This window comes from Periplaneta americana, unplaced genomic scaffold (assembly GCF_040183065.1).
Source record: "Periplaneta americana isolate PAMFEO1 unplaced genomic scaffold, P.americana_PAMFEO1_priV1 scaffold_23, whole genome shotgun sequence".
Lineage (NCBI taxonomy): Eukaryota > Metazoa > Arthropoda > Insecta > Blattodea > Blattidae > Periplaneta > Periplaneta americana.
Genome location: NW_027185504.1, coordinates 2,026,330 through 2,052,644, shown reverse-complemented (window position 1 = coordinate 2,052,644; position 26,315 = coordinate 2,026,330). Strand labels below are relative to the sequence as shown.

Genomic DNA, 26,315 nt, shown 5'->3' with positions numbered 1-26,315 from the left:
GTAGAGTGTTAAGGAGTTAATATTGTGAATAGAAATAAACTGGAAAAAATATGTTTTCTAAGATGTTGAAGTTAGTTTTGAGAGCATTAAAATCTGTGATTATTTGAAACGGTTTTATCCTGATTTAGCAATAATTTTATTTGTAATATAGCACTTTGCAAAATATCTCAGAAGAAGCAAGAGGCACGGTACTTAAATAAATTGGCAAACTTAAATACATTTATAATCTTATTTATAGCTATGAGACATTTGAGTGTGAAAGAAATGTTGCTGCTACTGCTGTTGTTGCTCATGTTACACTGTAGTCTATGGATCAGATTCATAAGCTTCGACATTTTTAGTCCATTATTTATTTTGAGAAGATTCTGTACCTTTTTTATTGTAAGCAGTCCAATATGTGTTGGGGTTGGCATCTGTTTTTATCACAATTAAAAGGGATGGAAAAAAATTACTGGACATCCACTCTATCATGTGATTCTTTGGCAAAAATCAAGACTCTCTTCTGCTTACATATATAGGGTGAGTCTTAATATGTGGGACCCACGTCACCAGGGGGGAGGACACACTAAAACAGTGAAAAATGCTATATGAACAGTGTCCATTTGTACCGCATTTCCAAGTTATCAGTACAGTTCTGTTGCAGCAATGATAGGCGTAACATTACAAGAAATGCTCAAAATGTCTCCCTGTGGCTTGAATGCCACACTCTTTCAAATGAAAATTCAGTGGGTTTAAGTCTGGGGAACGCACAGGCCATCGAGTGGGTCCTGTGTGTCCTATCCATTTGTTAGGATATAGTTCATTGAACACGTTTCTGGAATTTTATTTGTGGAACTGTCTGAAAGAAATTGTGTACTCAGAACCCATTCCCACTGTTGAAATACTTCGTCAGCGTATACAAGATTGATGTCAACAAATCTGGCGAACACCGTACAGTTGGGTTGGCAATCCTTCTTATGAAAAAATTGAATGCTATGCAGTAGCCTTCTGAACCAATCAGAACGTAGCATTTTCTATCAGCTGCTCATGTTGCCACATGGAGCACTGCTGTGTTGTCGATTTGCTTATGTTACATAGTGTTAGTATCATGTGCGTAATTTGTTTGTTAGTGTTCTAAAGTTATAAATAATTTGTAGCACTGGTGTGAAATGTTGCAAAGAAAAAAGATGCTCAAAAAATGGTAACCCACGTAGTGGGAATCCATGCGTAAATAGTCAGGCGTCAGAATGGTGCACATGATTCTTCAATTTTATGAGCAGGAGATGGAATTTGTCCGTATATATGGGCAACCCTCCATTTGTGCAGATAATTTAATACAGCGGACATAAAAAAAAAACTTCAGGTCTCTCCAAGATAACAATAATAAAGAATGAGTTACATAATAATTACCATTTAATTTAACGGAGCAAAATAGCAAACTCCGCATAATTTAAGTCAGCTGTTGTGTAGTGAGGGTCACTGTGGCAAGGTCACGTCTCTCGTTACCAGCGTAACACTAAACTGCCAAGTGCAATGTTGCAGTGGCCTGGGTGTAGGTTGTTACAAGGCCATCATGGAAACACTACTCTCTTGTAGAGAAAATTGATTTTAATTGTTCCTATAAAAGTAACATGAACTAATATTTTATATGCATCAGTCATTACTCCTCTGATTTTCTTTTACTTTCTGATGATTTTTTTTTCTTCACTCTGTGCTGCTTTCTTTTTTTCAGATTCGTAAATGGAAGAAAAAGAATGGAAATCCTTTCCAAAAACATAGAATTAGTCCATTTTTATTGTTTTCTGCTGATATGAAAGATCATAAAGTATACAAAGGAAGGAAGTTGAACAAGGAAACAGGAAGACCAAGATTTGCTGAAACTATGTGCAAGCTTTGGAGGGAGAGCGATACTGACACAATTGAAACGTGAGTATTGGAACCATTTAAAATGTAACTTTCTTTCAGTCCTGTAAGGTTTATTATGTATTCGGAAGTGATTTTTTACAAATTTGAGATGTGGAGTGGAGTGTTTTAATATGAATGCACATCCAATGGCAATAGGGAAATGCAGACCAGTGCCAGTAGTGTGGAGTGGAACCAGCCTGCATAGGGACGTGTGTATGGACTTGTCCATGTATTGGCATTCGACCACTTGCTGCCTACCAACAGATTTTGTTGAAGTGGGAGCGGTAGGTGGTAGATAAAATCAGTACAAATTGAAAATTTTCTGCAACTTATTCCTTATTCTAATTGTTTGTCCAGAATTTTAGCAGTATATCAAGTTAGCATGGTTTTCTAATCAATTAATGTTATCGTCAAGTGACTGTTCGTCACCCTTATTTCTGGTAGTAAGAAGGATAATTTGAAATGCCCATCAGTAGGCTGTACATGCAGAGTATGTATGTTCCTGCACTTGCACACAAAGTACGAGTAGCTATTTGCTTGAACTAGTTTCTAAATATGTTCTCATTGTTTTCTATCTATTTAGCAGTTGCAAATACCATATTTACTCATGTAATAGGTCCTGTTGCATAATGTACGCATCCCAATTTTTTACAGTAATATGTAGGGAAAATAAATCCGCATTACATTTTATACCTACTTTCTCCTTTATTTGTATTCAGTTTTAGGTTATACCAGCGAATAGGGATTATAAAGAATGGACACTTCACGTCTGTACCTTTGATATAGCCGGACCGATTTCAATGACCTTCAAGCCAGCTAAGCGTCAGATTCTGCTTTCTCCCTAGAGTTGGCGCTGACATCACACCAGCTAGCAGTCGACACAGTGGAAATATAACACACATAATTAATACATCTAGGTACATTATGTACTCAAATAAAATAAATTGGATCCATAGAATAATAAATCCTTCATTAACTGCAATGTCCAGACTCTAGAGTTTCTTTATAATGAGAGTTGAGACGTTGGGCCCAACAACAATTAAAATATGTAATGATTTGATAGCGCTGAAAATGGAAAAACAAACCTCTTACGAGAAGTAAAACCATATGCCTATATTATATTATTATACAAATATTAAACGAATTCGATACTTAATTTTATAATGTATTATATTATTTTATAATATAATGTATTACACTGGTCAAAAAAAGTTAAGCATATTTCCAGTTTACCCAATAATACCTGATATTTATGTTTCTTTTGGTTTTATGTGGCACGTATTATGTTTACCAATTCAAACTCATTCATTTGTTTTATTCTGCATCACTAGGTAACATCCAAATCACGGCTAGTAAACAAAGCCTGTAATTCGAACAAAGTTCAATCAGTGTCGTTTTGCTTCATAGTGCAGTACAATGGCTCGGAACACCCTTACAATGGCAGACCGTATCAAAATTATCACTTTGATGGAACAAAACATGAGACAAGTTGATGTTGCTAACATCCTTCATGTGAATCAGAGTATTGTCTCCAGACTGTGGAGAAAGTTCCAGGAAACCCAGTCAATAGCAGATTGACCTCGCGAGGGCCGTCCACGCAAAACAACACCAGGTCAGGACCGGTATATAAGGTTATCTGTACGTAGGAACCCTATAGCCTCAGCTACAACTCTGCGCCATGACCTGCGCGAAGTCACTGGTGTTGTTGTAAGTAGCCAAACTGTGCGCAATAGACTTCATGACATAGGGTTGTATGCTCGAAGACCACTCAAGACTCCAGCACTCTGTCCACATCACAGGGGTGCTCGTGCAAGATGGGCTAGAGCACATGAGAATTGGACACGAGACCAATGGACCAGAACTTTATTCTCAGACGAAGTGAGAATGGGCCTACACCCTGACAACAACTCTATTCGCGTACGGAGACGAACAGGGGAACGCAATCATCCCTCAATGACTGTGGAACGTCACCAACAGTTTGGTGGTTCAATCTTGTTTTGGGCAGGTGTCATGTTTGGCCGCCACACACCACTGGTTTCAATAGAGGGAAACATGACTGCTCCCGTGTATGAGAACAACATCCTCCAACCCATAGTAAGTGTTGGTACTGAGTATGCCCCGTTGCATACAAGAGTGCCTCAGGGTTCGTGGAGGACCAACGCGTTATTAAACAGGGCACTGAAAGCACCATTTCCTTTTCTTTGATGATGTACAAATTTCAACTTCCCTTATCTTTTCCGTTGTTTCCAAACAATGCAACTTTTTCATTTCATATTGAGTCCATTGTTAACAAATAGTGTATTTCTACTTTTAAGTTTATTCTGTGGAACCAAGAAACCCAATTATAATTTATCTATTTTATTTTAGTTAATAAAACCCATTATATGCCTAATTATGCTTAACTTTTTTTGACCAGTGTATATCTGAAATATAAAATATTATTATTACAACTAGTTTGTCACTGAGAAATAAGGAAAAGCCGTTAACTTGAATTTATTTGAAGCAAAGCATTACTGGATTATGCAATGAGGTAGGCGATTTTTGGATCCTGTGTCTCAACTCTATACTCAATTATTATCTTAGCCTATGCTCGATTACACTAACCTCTAGCGCTTGAAAGTAGAACTAGCCGCTGGCGCACAGAGAAACAAAACAGGCAAATTTGCTCAGTGTCCATTCTTTATAATCCCTCTTCGCTGGTTATACTGTGCTACATTTGTTATTCATTTCGTATGTTACGCACTTCACATTATTATTGCTCGTTAGCATTCAATATGTCGATGCTCTCCAAGTCATACAGACCCAGAAACAAAATTTGGGCCACCTGAATTTTGTTCTGGGCCTGTGAAATCAATCATTTTCAATATTACTTAAATGTCTGATGTCGAAATCTGCTGTGATTATCACGTGGGCTGTCAGGTAGTTAGTCAGAATTTTTCCTTTCATATAATACGCACCCTGGATTTTTAATCCAAAAATTATGGAACAAAGTGCGTCTATTACGCGAATATATACGGTAATATTAGATTATACGATTATGCGTGCTTCCAAACATGGCCTAGGCAAATATGATTTTTGTCTGCTGTAAGGATTGAAATGGAATTGAAGCTTGTTGTGTTTCAATCTCAGGTATAACTACAAGGCACTGAGATGTGCTGATCCTGTGAGTGCAGAGTTCCAAGGAGACCGTGACTTCGGTGCTATAACAGAGAAGCTAGACAGTCTCATGGATGAATATTTGAAAGAAAGGCACAGTTGTAGGAAATCTGAGTTCCGGCATCTGATGTCTGTGAAATCCATGCTTTCTCACGTACATCCAGGGGAACCCGTCGGACTTCTGGCTGCTCAAGTAAGTTGTTTCTTGTATAATAATATAGCATTCATCATCATTCACCGAACACAAATTTGGGCCATAAGTTGACCTATTTTGCTCTCAGCTAGACAGGATCTACAGTCTATACAAACTAGAAAGGTATTGACAGTTCTCGCTTGCACATGCGGAAAGCGAGCGACGTGTGAAGTTGTGCGGTAGTGCAGTGTGGCTCTTTGCGCCTCCTGTCTGCCGTGTCGGAACTAAGCAGCTGACATGAAATCGTAAACTCATAAATTTGTATCATACAGCAGTCTTTGACCAGACTAATATAATAATAATAATAATAATAATAATAATAATAATAATAATAATAATAATAACAATAACAATAATAATAAACATATGAATGAATGCGATTATGGCATATAGTGTGTAAGCGATAAGTTCTTTCCACTAATACCTTACGACCATTGATTTTTTTATACTTGAAACCTAAATTCTTTAAGACAGTGTGCAGAGAAGAAACACTGCTGTGAAAAAGATCCGCATCTCGAAGCGAAGTTTGCAGCTTTTCTAATGTAGGATGCCCCTCCTGTTGGTAATATAAATATACATGCCGCCAGATTGCATTCTCCTGAAAGACATCTAAATTTGTCACCCGCTTTTCCACTTTCATTTTCTTTCCCAGGGTTTCAAGTCGGGAAGGACCATCCTGTTGCTCATTCAATTTAATCTTTCCTTTCCTATTGTAACGATGATGTTCTTTCCTATTTTGAGAGCCTCTGCAGTACTATTTACCACCTGTTGTACAGGATAAGAGGCCCGCCATTGTCTCTTCTTTCTCGAAATAGTCTTGCACATTACAAACCATTTCTCTCGCCTGACTTGTAAGAGGAGCACTTTTTCCGTTATTTCTAGACCACTTGCTGTCCCTTGTAGCACTCCTTTCTCCCTCTGAGCCCCTGGTTCGTTTTGTGCCGCTAACTGCAGGAGTGATGTCTTGCGATATTGTGTAAGTGAAACACACAGACACTGTAAGTCACGCTACAAATACACTCACAGCTAAATTAAATTTAAAACTAAATTCAAACTAACTCTACCTTCATCAACAACAAAATATCTACGAAAACAATAGCCACGACAGAACACTAATACTTGCTGTAACACAGTAACGAACATTCATCACTTCCAAACAAAACACGTATTTGCTGCAAAACAGTTGGCAACATTGGCCTGTTGTCATGGTCTCTGATGGCTAGTTTGGGCGGTTGCCATGGTGACACTTAGAAGCCGCTGAACTGTCTGTATAGACTGTAAGCGTTGTTTTGTGGATGGCCAATTCGACGTCTTCCTCGTGGATGGTAGTGTAATACAATGCAACATTAGGTATCCGAGTTGGTGGCATTCATGACACATGTTGGAGCCATCTTTTCCTGTAATTGAAAAGTTTTTCTTCTAATGGCTGCATGTAGAGTATATCCAGCTGTTCAGTGCATACTGTATATCTCATTTCTGCAGCTCTTAATCTACTGATGTCTTTCTTCTTCAAGTTTCACTTCCATATAGGATAGTCAGAGAGGCTAGTGATTTATACAATTTTAATCCCAGGTTTTCAGCCCTATGTGCTGATGCTTTATCCACTAAGCCACACCAGATTCCAGTTTCAGTGCCAGATCGAATCCCCTCAATTTAAGTTCTACCTCTCAGTTTTCCTTTTGGTGGCGTACCCTCATGTACTGTATTACAGAAAATGTGACAGTGGCAAAATGTCCAATGTACTATGTACAGAGGCGCACTCATTATGAGTGACTAAGTGGCCGGAATCTGACAGGATGAGCATCATCTTGAATCACATAGTGATTACTTATGCATATCATATTAGTATATCATTTTATATATATATATATATATAGTCATCATGAGATTTTTTTATGAAAATGTTTGTGGACTTAATATGAAAAGTGATTAAATTTTCCAAAATATGTTGTTGTTGTTTTCTAATGCCAGGCATTTGACAAAGTCATTTGACCTCTTGCACTCCAATATTTTTCAAAGATATTATCATGACCAGCCACTGAAGCACAGATTTTGAGGTGTTCCGAATCCATTTCTTGGTTTGAGTTGCACAATGGACAGTTAGGGGACTGATATATTCCAATTCTATGCAGGCGTTTGGCCAAACAATCATGGCCTGTTGCCAATCTAAATGCAGCTACAGACGATTTTCGTGGTAAATCGGGATTTAACTGTGGATTTTGATGCAGAGAGTTCCATTTTTTCCCATGGGATTGTGTTATCAAATTTTGTTTGTTGAAGTCTAAGTATGTAGATTTAATAAATATTTTCACAGAGTAATACGTAGATTTAGTAACAGGTCTGTAAGTAGCAGTGCTGCCCTTCTTTGCTAAAGCATCCGCATTCTCATTTCCCAGGATTCCACAATGGGATGGTATCCATTGGAATACAATTCTTTTATTGAGTGATATTAATTGAGAGAGCATTTTAGTTATTTCTGCTGTTTGAGATGAAGGTGCGTGTTTAGAGATGATTGATAGAATAGCTGCTTTGGAGTCTGACAGTATAACTGCATTTTTAAATTTACTGATGTGGCATAGAAGATTCCTGAGACTTTCACTTATTGCAATGATTTTTCCATCAAAACTTGTTGTTCCATACCCAAGAGATCTATAAAGTGAGAAGAGACAGCACATAACACCTGCACCGGCACCTTGTTCTCTGGAGATCAAGGATCCGTCGGTGTATAAATGAAGCCAGTTTTGTGGAGGGTACCTAATATTAATTGTCTCTAAAGACAATTGTTTTAGTATTTCAGTGTTTACTTCTGATTTCAGTATTTCTTCTGTTAAATTTAGATTATATTCTATATTTAATAGAGTTAAAGGGTTTGGTTTAATTGTAGGTTTTCTTTTAAATTCGGGATATTGATTTTCTGTTTTAATTCTTGAACAATGGATATGAAACTTTTTTGAGTTTTCAATCTACAGAGAGGACTGTATGAATGCCAATTGTTTCCTGGTAATCTAATAAGTTTTTCATATTGAATGAGTGCTTTTTCTTCTATTGTCATTTTGATACTGTTAATATTAGTGAGGAATCTCATAGAATCTATTGGAGTTGTTTTGATTCCACCAGTAATGAGTCTGAGAGCTTGGTTTTGAACATATTCTATTTCGTTTATGAAAGGTGAAGTAATTAAAATTTCTCCGCAGTATGTCAGCACTGGCTGTATAAACATTTTGTATGTAGTGTTCAAAGTATTCCTAGAGCATCCCCATTTCTTTCCTGCTAGTCTTTTTAGAAGGGAGAATCTTTTACGAGCTTTTTCAGAAATGTATTTCAAATGGTTGCTCCATGTTAACTTACTATCGAAAATAACTCCAAGATATTTGGATTCATAAGTCCTAGGAAGGTGTTGGTCATTGTATTGGATATTGAATTCTCTTTCTTTTTTACCAAGTGAAAATATTTGGTAGTTACTTTTGCTTAAATTGAGTGTCATCAAATTTGATGTATTCCATTCATGTAGTTGATTTAGAGCTTTAAGAGCAGAATTTTGAATTTTGTCTCTATGTCTGTAAGATCCGGAAGTCCACAAAACTATATCATCTGCAAATAGTGCTATTTTCATGTTTGATTCCTCTAATGGGGAGGGTAAGTCATTTATATAAATATTGAATGAAGTTGTGCTGAGGACAGCACCCTGAGGTAAACCTCGATATGTTTGTCTGTAACTAGAAAGTGAGTTATTGAATTTAGTGGCAATGAATCGTTGACTAAGGAATTCTGATATTCATCTGAACATATTGCTGGAGATACCTAATTTCTGGAGTTTTAGTAATAATTTATTTCTCCAAACAGAGTCATATGCTAGCTGAAAGTCAATAAATTTTGCCAAGGTATCTTCTTTCTTGTTAAAACTGTCTTTTATTTCTTGGCCAAGGCATATGACTTGTTCATTGGTAGAGTTAGTTGTCGAAAGCCGGCTTGTCTTGGTGATAAAAGATTTTGGGATTCTAAATACCAAGTTAATCTGTTGGAGATCATGGACTCCATGGTTTTTGCTATCATGCTTAATAGTGCTATTGGTCGATAACTATTAACATCATGAGCAGGTTTCCCTTTTTTGTGAATTGGTACAATGATTGCTTTTTTCCAAGTTGCAGGAACTGAGGTGTTCCATGATAAATTGAAAATGGATAAAAGTACAGACTTGGCTTTTTCCCCCAGATGTTTAAAAAATTCGGAATGAATGTTATCGGGGCCAGGAGATTTCTTGGTTTTTAAATTTTGTAAAGCTAGAGTTAATTCATTGGAAGTAAAATTTTGATGAAATATTGCAGGTTTTGTACTAGTAATATTGTTTTTATTATTTTTATGTAATTCTCTTTTGATAAATTTGTCAGTTTTTTTGGTATTGGGATGTAATCTGTGAGAGTTTGAGTAGTGTTTATTAAATGCGTTTGCTATATCTCTACTATCTGTTAGTGTTTTGTTATTATGAATAATAGGTTGGCTAGTATTTTCCTGTGTATTGGAAATATTCTTCAGAAAGTTGTATGTTTTAGCGCTATCGGTTCTGTAATTAATATTTTCAATAAATTTATTGAAACATTTCTTTTTTGCTGTTATGATTGCTTTTTTAAGAATGGCAGTCTTCTTCCTCCAATCTTGAGTATCTTCTGGTGTTTTGCTATGTTCTGCTTTGGTTCTTGCTTTATCTCTATCTTGTTTCAATAGATTCAGGTTTTCTGTCCAAAATGGGGTGTATTTTTATGGTTTTCCTCGTGGAATGTGCTGTTTTGCAATTTTAAGAAGAGATTCACAGAAATATTTGTTGAATCTATCTGAGTTTGTATTTTCCATTAGTGGTGTGTTGACCTGGAGGTGTTCATCGAGTTCTGTTGTAAATAGTTTCCAATTCGCTTTCTTAAAGTTCCATGTTGTTTTGTTATTGTAGGGTGCCTGTCTTCGGTTTTGGTGGAGATGGATAGAAGCAATGATGACTCTATGGCCAGATCCAGGGTCTTCAATTATTTTTTTCTTGGTTTCGTGATGGATATCTGATGTTACTAGTAATAAGTCTGGATTTGTACCAGAACCAGAATAATGAATGAAAGTAGGGGGATCTTCTTTTCTGTAGACAAGTTCTGTGGTTGTAGTATTTAGGAGGTCCATGATCATTTTTCCAGGTTGGTTTACATTATCGTAGCCCCAAAGTTGGGAGTGGGCATTAAAGTCACCAATTATGATAGTTTTAGATTGTATATCAAACAAAATTAGATCAAGGGGATTATTAGGTGGGTTATAGGCACTGTAGATTTTGAAATGTTGTTGATTTTTCCATACTTCAATTTTTATTAGTTCTAATTTGTCTTGATTATCCATTTTTTTTATGATTTGAAAATTTGTAATTAATTTCTTTGATATGCCTGCGAGAATTCCACTACTGATCTGTCTACCTTTGGGTAACCGTTTCATATTGAAACCTTTAAAATTAAAATATTTTAATTGGTCAGCATTAAGGTTTGCTTCTTGAATAAGGAAGATATCTACATTATTATCTGAGAGTATATTGGCTAGTTCAGTCTTCTTGGCTGATGTTATACTGCCAGCATTCCATTGTAAGATGTTTAGTTGATTCTGTACCATTAAAGTAGTCCCCGCCTGGAGATCCGATTGGGGGACTATTTTACCTCCGGATAATTTTACCTTAATGGTACTCATTTCATATTGGAGTTAAATGGCAAGTTGTAGCCGATTTAAGTGAACACCATATTTTAACGTTTTGGTGGCTACTTCATTCACACACAACCCCCAGAATGTCTGGAGGACCACACCTGCTGTTGGTCAACGGGTCCATTGGACCTAGCTGGGAGATCTTGTTGATCACCAGCTTTCCCTCCTTAAGCCACTGGAGGACGATTTTAGTGCCATAGCAGGTCAGCACTAGGAACAGAAAAGTAGAAAGAGGAGGAAGGAAAGGGAAATGAACCCCTAGGCCTCGAATGCTCTAATGCCGTCGGGGTCGAAGAAAGTAAGAGTTCAGTCAGAGGACTGGATAGGAAAGGGTAAAGAGGGAATTAGGTATTGAATAGAGGAAAATTATACCAAATTCAGTCATTAACTCATCAAGCTGAAACCAGTGCTAATTGAGGCGCTGACATGGGAAAGGTAGTAACTGCCAAAAACAAAATTTTTCTGGGGAAGCAAAAGACAAATTTATGAACATTTTCTCACTTACATTATTACAGAAACTACTTTAAATGAAAGGCATACACTCATGTTTGTGTTTCATATGAAATTTGAAAAGTCTGGCACAGATTTATCTGTGAAATCCTATTTTATGAAAATACAACATTGAAATCACTCCTTAGCCAAACTGAGAATTAACGTTATTTATACATTATGCATAAATTTTTCGGTAAAATGCATGATACTTTTCATCGAGGAAGTCTAACATAGATAACAAGTCTCTCTTTTTGGCATCAGGGACGACTGGTCTTCTTTCAAGGTGTTGCAAGCACTGCAAGTTAGTGATTGACGTTAATGACTGTCCTTTCTTAAAAATCCTGTGCTGTGTCCACATTTCAAGGTCATTAAATGACTGTCTTGTTTTTATTAGAGGAAAATCAGCTCTTGAGAGTCTAATTCAGTTGAGGGTGCTGATTTTGATAGGAGTTGTATTCAAAAACTTGTCACATTCTGCAGAAAAGTCGAAGAAATCCTCATCCTTCATCATTATTGCATTATTAGGACTTTCCTCTTCTGGAACCATGGTCCTGCATCTTTTTTTTTTTGTTTTCTCTATGATGCCAAATTCCCTATCACATGGCATGTAGGAATGTTCTGAAACCATTATCATCCGATTCTTACTCTGCCCTGCACAGTTATCAGCCCATATTTGTCTAGACACACTCTGATGTTGTAAAAGGAGTTACTGCCTTCTCCGCGCCAACAGCTGTGCACATACAACTTACAACATCTAGTGACTACGTTTCCAACTTCGTTTCATTACATACGGACATACTACCTTCTCTGTGCCATTGGCATGGCCATTTACTACCTTCTCAATGAAAAACTTAAAAATTCGAATTTTTGGCAGTTACGACCTTTCCCATGTCAATGCCTCAATTGATGAGTAGCCTCTCTCTTTAGTTCAGCTTGTAAAATTATGCTTACTAACAGCAGCACCACGGGAAGGTAGGGATGGGACATTGGGTATTTGTCCAGGTTGGTTCCTTAAAGCCTTCAATGGGAAGGATTAATGGCTCTCCTCCCTGTATCCGACAGATACCCTTTTGCAGCCATTTTCCAAAATATAGTGAGTAATAATAATATCATTATCTGTCTCACTGAAACATGGTTTTCCGATTCTGTTGTTAATACAAATTTGTTTCATAATAATTATACTGTGTTTCGTGCTGATAGATTATTTGAAGCTACCAACAAAGTAAAAGGTGGGGGTGTCTTAATGGATACCTTTTATACGTCGAAGATATGATTTAGAATTTGTTAATGAATGTGTTTGGATTGAAATTAAAATGCCTGATGGTTGTAATCTGCTAATTGGAAATCATTATTTCCCACCTGATACAGATCATAAACATGTAAAGTCTTCTCTAAATTTTATAGAAAACAATCTTGATACCCACAACTTTAGAATTGTTATCCTCGGGGATTTCAATGCTCCTGGCATGGATTGGTCATCAATAGGGCAAGGCATTTAATGACCTATAAATTGGTAAAAAATGCAAAATAAAAAATGCATTTATGACCTAAAAATACAAAAAAATGACCTAAAAAAAAACAAAAAAATGACCAATAAAAAGTAAAGCATTGCCAATGAAAATACTTTTAATTACGTTAAGTACTCACTTGATTATTGAACTACATAAAATTAAAAAAAATACATGTTACAGTACCTTGTATTGCAGAAAATTCATTTCAAGTGCACTTTTACAACAATTTTGAATTGCAGTTAACAATCAAAACTTGGCGGAGATTTTCAAACAAAAATGATTGTCTATTGTCTGCTAGTAGAATAAATGATTGGGCAATAGCCAACAAAATGAAAATAAATTCTCTAAAGAGCAAAGCCATCAGCTTTACAAGGAAAAGAAATAAAATAGTCTCATCGTATACGTTAGGGGGTGAAACCATTCCGGAAGTTAACAAATGTAAATACCTCGGAATAACATTTAGCAGCGATCTCGGTTGGGGGGAACACGTTACACATACAGCGGGAAAAGCATGGAGAGCGTTACACTTTGTGATGAGGGTGCTAAGAAAAGGTTCTGATAAATCCAAAGAGATTGCGTATAAATCACTAGTACGTCCAGTAATGGAATATGGTGCAGCATGTTGGGATCCTTACAGATTAGAACATATTAAGACACTGGAAAAGATTCAAAAACGGGCTCTTAAGTGTTGTCGGAAAAATTCACCATTAAAATGGGACACACTCACGGACAGGAGAACGCGAATTCGATTATGCGCACTGTTCAAAACATACAGAGGTGAGCCTGCCTGGAGAGAAATAAAAAATAGGTTGCAGCCGCCAAATTACTCTTCAAGGAACGACCACTCATATAAATTGAGGGAAAGAAGGCAGAGGACGGACACTGGAAAGTTTTCTTTTCTCAATCGTACTATCAGGGACTGGAATGCTTTACCTGCAGATTTACTAAAGGCTTTACCAACAACCAAAAATGCATTTAAAAATAGGCTTAAGGACCTTACTAATAGACGGTAATTATACACAGTACTTAAAGGGTGTAAATGATATGTTGTTATTGAAGTGTTGTATCAGTGAAGAATTATGTTGTGTCAGTGAAGTGTGTTGTATCAGTGAAGAAGTATGTCGTGTTAGTGAAGTGTGCTGTGCAAGTGAAACGTGTTCCTGTCAGTGAAGCTTTATAGGTTATAGTGGCAGTGCAAAGTATTTGAACAGTGAAATGTTTTTGAAGTGTTAGTGAAATTAGGATAGAATCAGTGAAATGTGTCGTAGTTCCAGTGCAGTGAGTGAGTTGACAGCGAAATGAGTATAATGTTGAAAGGTGCTTGTGCAGATATGAACATATACTCGTGGGTTTTAGTTCGATCTTAGTTTTAAGATACAAATTAGAATATTTCAAATGTTATTTTAAGTGATCGTTTCATTTAATTTAGTATATTCTCTGTTGTTGTTGTTGTTATTATTATTATTATTATTATTATTATTATTATTATTATTAGTATTAATTATTAGTATTATCATTAATTCTATTTTTAATTAATAATTTTATTATTGTCATTATTGAGTGTAATTAGTTACCACTGCCACCGGGTATATACCCATTGCAGTGTGAATAAATACATACATACATACAGTACCGACTTATAAATGGAAAAGCTTCTCTCTACTTCAATGGAAACAATTGGAGCAAACTGAAAGCAAGCAATATCTCCTGGATTTAACTCACAGTCAGGAAAAGAAAAATTTTCACCAGACAAAGCTCTGCCAATTGAACACAATGTTGTGTACCCCCTGTTCTTGCTTAGACAGTTTTTCATTTTCATTGACACTGCATCACCCACTTTACCACATGCACGGCTCAAATCATTCACCACTTTATCCACTATTTGTAGCTGTTCCACTAATGTCACTTGGGATTTTGCCAGTGCAGTTATGACATCAGGAAGGAATCCAAAATTAGTATTTATGTAAGAAAGTTTACCAGCAATTTCTTTATCAGCTAACAGTTCTTGCGCCTTTTTTTATTGACACTGACTCACCATTATCAAAAGAATCAACCACTTTCTTCACAAATCGAAATTCTTGCAATAATAACTGCAAGCTTGGAGCCATGTTCCCCATCTAGTCAAAACAGGTGAAAATGGCAATTGGATTTCTGGAGCTTCTGTTTTGAATGCTGAAATTCGAGAGGGGGCTTTCAAGAATACTTTCTTCACGCATCCAATTAATTTATCCACTTCAGGAAAATTTGCACGTACTTCTTTTGCGACCCGGTATAATGCATGTGCTAAACACGTCACATGTACCATTTTTGGGTACAGTGCACTTAAAGAAGCAGCTGCTTTCATCATGTAGGGTGCTGCATCTGTTATAAAAAGCAAGACACTGGAATTTCGAATCCCATCAGGCCAAAGTATTCTCAATGCATGGTCAAATACTGAGCTGATCGTTGAGTAGTTGACTTTGTCCAGCTGCTCACAATGTAGTAGAAATTGTTCTCCAGGGCTGTGTGCTTCTAAAACTCCAACAATAACATTAGCTACATAACGGCCCATAGAGTCTGTTGTCTCGTCAATGGATACGAATACATTTCTTTCTCCAATCATTTCTCTTATTTTTTTCAAAGTTTTGTCATAGCACCAAGCTATGTATGTTCTTCTCAATGTTCTGGGATCTGGAATTAATTTTCCGGTCTCCTCTTCTAAGAAAGTTCGCAACTTAGGATGATTCAGTTTGTGAAGTGAAGTATCAGCCGATAGAAAAGCTTCACATAGTTTCTCACAAAGTGGCGAAAACGTTGAACACGTATCCCCCAGAAGCATTTGCTGTAAGTTTACACTGGATTTATTTTCAAGTCTCTGCAGGCCACGTTTATGTTTCTCTCGTGACATGTGTTGTTCTATCATAAACTTTTTTTCAGCAGCCACTCTCACATCACAGATCTTGCAGAATAAAATACGACCGTCCATTGAAAAAATATTTTCTCCATATTTTGAAACAAATGCCTTTAATTTAACACTAGCAGTTTCCTTTACTTTAGGCATTTTGCTCTTGACCTGTTCACACAGACGACTAGAAACAACTGACCACCTCAATTAACAGCATAACAATGCCAGTTTACCTGGAGAAAGGAATCTCTGTGGGAGTGTGGGTAAATTCCTAGAAGTGGGCAAGTTCATTATGCCTTGAAAAATAGGGGTACAAGCTAGCATACGCTCTAAGAATTTGAATAAAATTCCTAGAAGTGGGCAAGTTCATTATGCACATACCTTGAAAAATAGGGGTAGAAGCTAGCAAACATCTACTTAATTCCAAGAAATTGTACTGACAAGGAAAATACTGAATTATAATAAAAATCTCAAATCAAATACAAATAATGTCACAGACTTCCTGAAAAGTGTAAAAAATGCTCAAAATGACCTAAAAATTGCTAAAAAATGACATATCCGTAAAAAACTTAAGAAAATGCAAAAAAATGCCCTAACGAATTGCTTTTATTTAACCCAGTTTTTAATGTCATACATTTCCATATATGCTAGCAATGTTTAAACCTTCATAAGAAAAAGATGCAAAATCATTAATTGCCTTGCCCTAGTCATCAAGTTGAATTCTTAATGATATTCATTATTATGCTAAAATTAAGTCTCAGGATTTATACCAGTATTCCTTTTCTTGTCTTCTTGGACTAAACCAATTAATCTTATGAGAAATAGCAAAACTCTTCTTGATCTTGTTTTTACAAATGTCTGTAACTGTTCAGTTAATCTTGCTAATCATTCACTAGTTTTGGAAGATGTTCATCACCCATTAAACTATTCTCAAGGTGATTATCACTGTATTTATCCACTCTCCACAATTTTGATTGGGATTGTATACAGTATATCTTACTACCGATGTCAATGTTGCTACTAATTCTCTGACTAAAATTGTAAATGATGCTATATCTAAAGCTGTCCCTGTCACCTTTGTGAAAAAGTCGCACTATCCTAAATGGTTTTCAAACAGTCTACATCAACTCATTAAGAAAAAGAACAAAGCACATAGAAATTTTAAAAAATATAAATCTGATCACCACTATCAAATTTTCTCGTACTGTAGAAAACAAGTCAAGCCTTTGATTAATTCTGATAAATGTAAATGGTTACAATCCATTGATAACAATTTACAAAAGAGCCTAATAAATTTTGGAAATATGTAGAATCTTTTCAAAAATCGAAAAACATTCCTAATGAATTTATTATTAATGGGGTTCACATCGCTGATCAAAGAGTCATTGCAAATGCATTTCCTAGTCAATTTAAATCATTTCAGATCAGTCATAACTCTTAATTTTCTCAGTTGTTATTCTAACATTAATGACTTTTTACTCTTATCTGTAATCTCTTGTGAGAATGTCAGGAAGGCCATAAAAAATGTCAAACCTAATAAATCTATGGGTATGGATGGCATCCCTAATTTTATTATTAAAGGATGGTCTGAAATTCTTATAGGCCTACCTGTTTTAACGTACATTTTCAATTTGAGTTTGAAAACGGGGAAATATCCTTCTCTTTGGAAGGAAGCATCTGTTATTTCCATATTTAAGAATGGTAATAAAGCTATTGTAAGTAATTATAAACCTATTTCCATTCTTAATAACTTCTCAAAGTTTTTTAAAAAGAATAATTAAAAGACATATTTCTTTTTACGTGAGAAAGAAAATGAATTCGGCCCAACATGGTTTTACAAATGGGAAATCTACGACTACTAATTTAGTATCATATCTCAATTTTGCTATGCCTATATTTGAAACTCAGGGTCAAATTGATTCCATATGTTTTGACTTTAGCAAAGCATTTGGTGTTGTTCCCGTAATATGTTAGAGCAAATTAAACTCTTTTGATCTTACCACTAACTACCTGAACTGGTTTGAAAATTTTTTAAAAGATAGACAATACTGTGTTAGACTTCAAATTCTTACTCTGATCCATATACGAGGGGGATCCAGGAAATAACGACCGTTTGCACATACCCGCCACGCAGTTGACTCCCCTTCCTTGTTTGAAGGTCAACTGGCTTCCTTAACATGTGTTCTCATAATGTTGTGAGTACTGGTTGCAACTAGTCGCCATTGTGCATTTTGTGTTACTTCAAAATGAACGACGTGATTGATAATCCCGCCGACTGTGAGGTGAGGAATGTGATTCGATTTTTGAATGCCCGACATTTGAAACCTGCAGAAATTTACCGGCAATTGAAAGAAGTGTATGGTGATACTGTAATGAATGAAAGAAATGTGAGAAAATGGTGCGAAATGTTCAACAATGGGCGAACAAATGTCCACGATGAAACTCGACCCGGACGCCCATCACTCATCACAGAAGACCTGAAGACTAAAGTGAACGACAGAATCTTGCAAGACAGGCGCACATCACTCGACGAATTGCATATTGCCTTTCCTGACATTTCTCGTTCTTTGCTTGGTGAAATTGTGTCGCAACATCTTGGCTACCACAAAATCTGTGCACGATGGGTTCCACGGCAACTGAGTGACCAACACAAAACTCAGAGAATGGCCTCAGCATTGACATTCTTGATGCGATATCACACAGATGGAGACGCCTTTCTTGATGAAATTGTGACTGGTGATGAGACCTGGGTGTCTCACAACACCCCAGAGACCAAGCGCCAATCACGTCAGTGGCATCATCCCTCATCACCCAAGAAACCGAGAAAATTCAAACAGACTCTCTCAACACAAAAAGTCATGGCTACTGTCTTTTGGGATCGTTTTGGAAGTGATGAAGAGTTGAAGAAGACAGTGAACACCTGGCTTAATGAACTGGCAGCAGAGGAGTATAACACGGGAATTCTAAAGCTAGTGAACAGATACAACAAATGTTTAAATGTAGGTGGTGATTATGTAGAGAAGTAAAGGAAGCTTCAGTTATGTAACAGACTTCGTTTTTTCAAATAAATATATTTTTTTTAATTATTACAACAAAACGGTCGTTATTTCCTGGATCCCCCTCGTATTAGTTTATGCGGAGTTCCACAGAGTTCCACTTTGAGGTCTCTATTAGTTTTATTATTTATAGATGATATCAGTACTAGACTAAGTTCTAACTGCCTTTTATTTGCCGATGACCTGAAAATATTTCGCAAAATTAATAGTCTGGCAGACTGCATAACTTTGCAAAATGATACAAACGCTGTTGAGCTATGGTCTGCTGATAATGGAATGAAAATTAATGAATCGAAAATTTTAGTCATTTCCTTCTCTAGAAAAACCACTTCTCTCAAATTTAATAATTGAGGACCGTTTTTACAAAACTTGCTAACTGAAAAAAACTAAATTTTACAGGAGAGACAAAACACTATAGTAAGCAAGTTTTGCTGTATGTCTCACTTATAGCAGAAAGCAAGTTTTGAAAAAACGATCACACTTTGACATGCTACAATGAAGAAAAATAACCCAATTTTACTAAGACGCTTTGAACATCATGTAGAGGCCTGCCTTATGTTAATGAATCCATCAAAATCTCAATTTTGCAAATTTTGCAGTTAGCAAGTTCTGCAAAAACGGTCCTCAATTATACTCTTAATAATATCAACATAATAAGGAAAGACTGTATTAGACACCTGGGAGTTATACTCGATACCAAATTGCATTTTCATAATCATGTCCAATATATTTATAATCATTCCATTAGAATGCTCGGACTTATAAGGTCTATAACTTATTCTTTTTCTACTCCAGCTACTCTTGTAATTTTATACTATACATTAATCAGATCTAAACTCGAATATGCATCTGTTGTCTGGAATTCTATTACTTCTACTGATTTGGTTAAATTGGAAATCATTCAAAGAATTTTTTATGTCCCTACTTGCTTTTAAGTTTTTATCAAATTCATCTATTTTCAATTATGAGAGTACTTGTAAATATTTTAAGTTTTCTAGCCTTTATGTTAGACATCTTGAATTTGACTATTTATTCTTTTGTAAGGCTGTAAAGGGTAATATTGATTGTGAATCCTTCATAAGCAATATTTACCTTCGGGCCCGTTCGAATGGTTTAAGATTTCAAAAAATTGTTTATACCTATAAGCCGAAATCTCTCCAGTTGTCAGATGCATGAAAGCTGCCAATTTATGTTGCATTAATTCGGATCCGTTTAATGTGTAGCTTGCTGTTTGGTTATTTTTATATTGAGTTTACACATCTAAATCACACTCATTTCAGTTTCATTCGTTTGTGTTGTTTTTTTAGCTATTCTGTATCATGTATTTTGCAGTTATCTATTAATTTTGTCATTATTGGTTATTTTATTTGTCTCTAATTTTAATAATTATTTTTATGCACTGTTTATGTAATTCCTTGTGCATTGTAAATCTTGTGCTAACTTTTATCTTGTGCTAAACTGTTGTTGGCTCCAGGCTGTTGTACAGCACAATAAATATTAGTAAATAAATTATTATTGTTGTTATTATTATTATTATTATTATTATTATTATTATTATTATTATTATTATTTATAAATTACACTTGTGAGGAAGTTAAACGCAGAATAAATATAGGAAATGCGTGCTATTATTCTGTTGAGAAGATTTTGTCGTCCAGCCTACTTTAAAAAAAACTGAAAGTTAGAATTTATAAAACAGTTATATTACAGTCGTTCCATATGGTTGTGAAACTTGAACTCTCATTTCGAGACAGGAGCAGAGGTTAAGAGTGTTCGAGAATAAGGTGTTTAGGAAAATATTTGGGGGTAAGAGGGTTGAAGTTACAGGAGAATGGAGAAAATTACATAACACAGAACTGCACTCATTGTCTTCACCTAACATAATTAGGAACATTAAATCCAGACATTTGAGATGGACGGGGCATGTAGCATATATGGGTGAATCCAGAAATTCATATAGAGTGTTAGTTGAAAGACCTGAGGGAAAAAGACCTTTGGGGAGGCCAAGACGTAAATGGAAGGATAATATTAAAATGGATTTGAGGAGGTGAGATATGATGGTAGAGATTGGATTAATCTTGCTCAAGATAGGGACCGATGGCGGTCTTATGTGAGGGGGCAATGAACCTCTGGGTTCTCTAAAAGCCATTTGTAAGTAAGTTATTTTAAATATACAATCTTTCTGCATAAGGAGTCTACAAATACACATGGTTTTTCTATTTCAGTCCATCGGAGAGCCATCCACTCAAATGACTCTGAACACATTTCACTTTGCTGGTCGTGGTGAGATGAATGTGACGTTGGGTATACCTCGATTGCGAGACAGCATCACATAATATGAAGACTCCAAATATGGACATACCATTCCTTCCTGACATACGTAAACTAGAGAAAAAAGCAAATAATTTGAAATTGAAATTGTGTAGAGTTACAATGTCTGACGTATTGCAGTACATTGATGTAAAGGACAAAATTGAACTTTTTCCTGAAAGGTAAGAAGTGAAATGTATATAACATTTATGCTGAACAAATTGCTGTATGTGAAAATTAAAGCTGTTTTCAATTTTTTTGCATACTACTTTCTTTCACCAAGTACTCAATGTTTATAAAATACTACGTACAAATGTATGACCACGTTTTTAGAGGTATCAGCAAATACATTAGAAACGTTGATTAATACTTTATTTTGGTTATTCTGGTTAGTCTGTAATCGTTGTAAACTTCTTCACCAATTTATGATTATACTTATTCTCAAGGTATAAGATAGACTCTCAGTAATCACCATCTGATAAAACTTTGCTTTTACTTGTGTTATAACCTCTCTCTATCAAGTCTATAAATACAGGTTCGAAACTTACCGTTTTCTGTTAGAACTCTGGCACTGGTTCTTATTAAATTACTACTTGGCTTTATTTCCAAGCTTCTGTGTATTCAGAGCTTTCAGATGATTAAGATTTGGTTGAACTGTGTTTCATAAATGCTGATGTTGCATTTCTTTGAGCATCTGTAATGTGAAGGCATTTTAAACGGGATAATTCTATTACTGTGTGTCCCATTTTTATTCTTGCTCCAGATGTTTGAATTTTACTGGACTATGTAAATATAAGTGTTTGGGATTTTCTTAGGAGTTTTAATATCATGTTTTTTTCAAAAATAGGATTTTGTCATTGAGAGAAAAGTCTTAAAGGGGTACTGAACTCAAAATCACATTCTGGGATGATATATTATAAACAACATGCAATGAAGCAAACTAGACCTTTCTACAATTAATGGTTTCCAAGCAACATACCTCTGAACGTGTGACATCATACTGCTATGCCGCACACAGGAAGTCCATCGTTGCTTTAGTTACATTACATTCACTATAATTCATGTCCAATACCGTTCTTCTCTTCATAACAAAGTGTTAAGCAGCTGTGAACTTGTACAACGCAAATCAAGGTTGCAGTTGTGACTAACAAGAAAGACAGACTATGATGTGACGTCACATTCTTAATCATAACTATGGACCTCAAATTTCTTGAATAAAATCCCTTAAATTTCTTGAGTGACAAAGGTAAAAATTCTTGAGTAAAATAATTAAATTCTTGAGTGAAAAAGGAAAACTCTTGAGTTCTGTGATCATCTATACTTGAATAAACAGCTCAGTATGGCACCAGGTACTGTTTACAGTTTTATTAGTATGTGAGGGAAAATAGAAATAGTAGCTTCGCGCACAACTTGCTTATTGCAGAAACTGCACAGCATTATATTATCTCCAAACTTGTTCATTCCATCTTGGGAGAATTGTTTGATCCGTTCATCTAACCTGAGTTTCGGCAGCATAATGAATAATATCATATAAATCAGTTTTTATTTTCACTCAATCACTTATCATGTTAAGATGGCAGAAATGAATTCTGTTATATCAGGATACAATATTAATATACATCACGAATATTTTCGACTTACCTTCAAGTCATCTTCAGGTGATAGTTTACTAACAAACAAACATTTGAACATGGTGAAAAATATTATTTAAACACATTTATAAAACACTAATAAATAGTCTAACCATGCATACTTTTTCTTAAAGTGGTTAAATGGCGTACATGGTATTAAATTAACATTCAGATAGAAAGCCTTCCAGTGGAAATAATTATAATTTATACAATATATTAAAAAGCAGGCTCCCCTCTAGCTGAGTTGGCAATAATAATATAACTTCAGATAGGATGTTTACTGTTTCTTAAGGTATTAATCATTTGTCTTCGAATGTAGGCTTTCATGGCTGCCGTCAATGAGGTGAGTGTTTTCCAAGCTAAGAAGCAATGATCTACTTTGTAGAGGTGCAGACAGTTATTATATGCAACTTAATTTCGTAAAATTTTCTGTCGCCAGTCTTTTCGCATACACATGTATGAAAATAATCCCATAGTGGTGTATTGTGAGCACATGCATGCGTCCAGAAAATAAATTGTTGCAAATGTATGTATGCATATCCCACACTTTTGATGCTCTAGTTACAGATAATACATCAGGGAATAGGTTTGTATTTTTTTTAACTATGCTATTTAATGTAATCATTTTAATTTGAAAGAAAAATAATTTAAAAATTAGGCCAAATTGTGTAAAGTAGTAAAAAGTATTGCATTTAATATTTCAAATGCACCGAACCCAAAATCTCAACTATATATAGACTCAAGAGTATAAGCGATCTTGTTACAGTACGCACATACTTCGCGCAGTTTCAAATAGTCATTAAGTACACAAATAGTAAATAATTGTGGAAATAAATACTTTGCGTAATTTCAAATAGTCATAACTACACAAATAGTAAATAATTGTGGAAATAAATACTTGGCGTAGTTTCAAATAGTCATAACTACACAAATAATAAATAATTGTAGAAATAAATACTTGGCGTAGTTTCAAATAGTCATAACTACACAAATAATAAATAATTGTGGAAATAAATACTTTGCGTAATTTCAAATAGTCATAACTACACAAATAGTAAATAATTGTGGAAATAAATACTTGGCGTAGTTTCAAATAGTCATAACTACACAAATAGTAAATAATTGTGGAAATAATACTTGGTGTAGTTTCAAATAGTCATAACTACACAAATAATAAATAATTGTAGAAATAAATACTTGGCGTAGTTTCAAATAGTCATAACTACACAAATAATAAATAATTGTGGAAATAAATACTTTGCGTAATTTCAAATAGTCATAACTACACAAATAGTAAATAATTGTGGAAATAAATACTTGGCGTAGTTTCAAATAGTCATAACTACACAAATAATAAATAATTGTAGAAATAAATACTTGGCGTAATTTCAAATAGTCATAACTGCACAAATAGTAAATAATTGTAGAAATAAATACTTGGCGTAGTTTCAAATAGTCATAACTACACAAATAATAAATAATTGTAGAAATAAATACTTGGCGTAGTTTCAAATAGTCATAACTACACAAATAATAAATAATTGTAGAAATAAATACTTGGCGTAGTTTCAAATAGTCATAACTACACAAATAGTAAATAATTGTGGAAATAATACTTGGCGTAGTTTCAAATAGTCATAACTACACAAATAATAAATAATTGTAGAAATAAATACTTGGCGTAGTTTCAAATAGTCATAACTACACAAATAGTAAATAATTGTAGAAATAAATACTTGGCGTAGTTTCAAATAGTCATAACTACACAAATAATAAATAATTGTGGAAATAATACTTGGCGTAGTTTCAAATAGTTATAACTACACAAATAATAAATAATTGTAGAAATAAATACTTGGCATAGTTTCAAATAGTCATAACTACACAAATAATAAATAATTGTAGAAATAAATACTTGGCATAGTTTCAAATAGTCATAACTACACAAATAATAAATAATTGTAGAAATAAATACTTGGCGTAGTTTCAAATAGTCATAACTACACAAATAATAAATAATTGTAGAAATAAATACTTGGCGTAGTTTCAAATAGTCATAACTACACAAATAGTAAATAATTGTGGAAATAATACTTGGCATAGTTTCAAATAGTCATAACTACACAAATAATAAATAATTGTAGAAATAAATACTTGGCGTAGTTTCAAATAGTCATAACTACACAAATAGTAAATAATTGTAGAAATAAATACTCGGCGTAGTTTCAAATAGTCATAACTACACAAATAGTAAATAATTGTAGAAATAAATACTTGGCGTAGTTTCAAATAGTCATAACTACACAAATAGTAAATAATTGTAGAAATAAATACTTGGCGTAGTTTCAAATAGTCATAACTACACAAATAGTAAATAATTGTAGAAATAAATACTTTGCGTAATTTCAAATAGTCATAACTACACAAATAGTAAATAATTGTAGAAATAAATACTTGGCGTAGTTTCAAATAGTCATAACTACACAAATAGTAAATAATTGTGGAAATAAATACTTGGCATAAATTGTAGAAATAAATACTTGGCGTAGTTTCAAATAGTCATAACTACACAAATAGTAAATAATTGTAGAAATAAATACTTTGCGTAATTTCAAATAGTCATAACTACACAAATAGTAAATAATTGTAGAAATAAATACTTGGCGTAGTTTCAAATAGTCATAACTACACAAATAGTAAATAATTGTGGAAATAAATACTTGGCATAGTTTCAAATAGTCATAACTAAACAAATAGTAAATAATTGTGGAAATAAATACTTGGCATAGTTTCAAATAGTCATAACTACACAAATAGTAAATAATTGTAGAAATAAATACTCGGCATAGTTTCAAATAGTCATAACTACACAAATAGTAAATAATTGTAGAAATAAATACTCGGCGTAGTTTCAAATAGTCATAACTACACAAATAGTAAATAATTGTAGAAATAAATACTTGGCGTAGTTTCAAATAGTCATAACTACACAAATAGTAAATAATTGTGGAAATAAATACTTTACGTAATTTCAAATAGTCATAACTACACAAATAGTAAATAATTGTAGAAATAAATACTTGGCGTAGTTTCAAATAGTCATAACTACACAAATAGTAAATAATTGTGGAAATAAATACTTGGCATAGTTTCAAATAGTCATAACTACACAAATAGTAAATAATTGTGGAAATAAATACTTGGCATAGTTTCAAATAGTCATAACTACACAAATAGTAAATAATTGTGGAAATAAATACTTGGCATAGTTTCAAATAGTCATAACTACACAAATAGTAAATAATTGTAGAAATAAATACTTGGCGTAGTTTCAAATAGTCATAACTACACAAATAGTAAATAATTGTGGAAATAATACTTGGCGTAGTTTCAAATAGTCATAACTACACAAATAGTAAATAATTGTGGAAATAAATACTTGGCATAGTTTCATATAGTCATAACTACACAAATAAT

The 26,315-nt window shown here is 34.4% G+C and overlaps 1 pseudogene; it reads left to right on the top strand.

Annotated features, from left to right (window-relative positions):
* Positions 1 to 26,315, top strand: part of LOC138693834 (DNA-directed RNA polymerase I subunit RPA1-like) — a 156,673-nt pseudogene that overhangs the window by 96,706 nt on the left and 33,652 nt on the right.